Below are 1036 nucleotides of genomic sequence, written 5' to 3'. Positions count from 1 at the left end.
AAAAAAAAATCCTAATAGAACAGAGCTTACATGTAGGCAGGATCCTTGCGCTCACTTCGTAAATCCAGGACATGGCAGCCTTGAAGAAGTGGCTCATAAGTTCCTTGGTGAAGTTAAGTGGGTGATGGAGGTGCTTGGTCACCACCATACTGTGCCATGCCTCCACTTTGAAAGTGTTTGTCACCCGAGCCGTGTCACTCTTATCATCTCTGAGGGAAGGACAGTTTATTGCATAATAGGAGTGCATCTCTTAAGCCTAAAGATATGCTGTGAATTTTTGTGATTTTTTTTCATTGACTATAAGAGGCATGAAGAACATAAATTTTTTTAGGGATGGGGTCGTGGAGACAAAATAGCAAACACCAACAAGGCAGAGAGAGAGATGATATTAGAGTTCACTTTGCACTGCAATCTTAACATAATAATACTTTATAATGCATTTCAAAAGATAACCCAAATCATTCTCATTTTTCAAAAACCTGAACTATATCAGTATAAATATTTTATCAGTCATTTTAATTATTTTAATAAATCTTTTGCCATCTGATTCACATCCTTTAGCATTGCAGATGCCATCAATTTAATCTTATAACATGATAGCATAGGTGATGGGATCAACATTTATCATAACCTAAATTATCCTGTGTCTCATCTTTGTCTTTGCCATTACTTTCCTGCAACAAAAGCATGAATATAAACCCACTTGAAAACAAGCACTAAAACATAGAAGAGCATGAGAAAATAACACTACAAAATCGTAAAACAATTGATCACATGGAAAACGTGGCCCACCTTCCAAATTCATCAACAGCAGTCATCTCGTTGTACTTGCAGAAATCGCAGTTTTACTGGTCTCTTCTGAGAGCTTCTCCAACCATTCGTAGAGATTCGTCTGTTGAGTCGGCATTGGCCGCTTTGCTCGAACAGGATTATATACAGTATGCTCGGATGTTAGTGGGTGGAACACGTGGATCAGGTGCTGAAGAATTAGGTAGATTATATTGCTGATCTCATAATAAATAATTTTCATATCCTA

At 37.4% G+C, this 1036-nt stretch overlaps 1 pseudogene; it reads right to left on the bottom strand.

The window, feature by feature from the left end:
- The window catches only part of LOC119588959, a 58988-nt pseudogene that overhangs the window by 49406 nt on the left and 8546 nt on the right, over positions 1-1036 (bottom strand).

The sequence above is a fragment of the Penaeus monodon genome, chromosome 24, assembly GCF_015228065.2.
Source record: "Penaeus monodon isolate SGIC_2016 chromosome 24, NSTDA_Pmon_1, whole genome shotgun sequence".
NCBI lineage: Eukaryota > Metazoa > Arthropoda > Malacostraca > Decapoda > Penaeidae > Penaeus > Penaeus monodon.
This window is presented reverse-complemented; position numbering and strand designations above follow the sequence as displayed.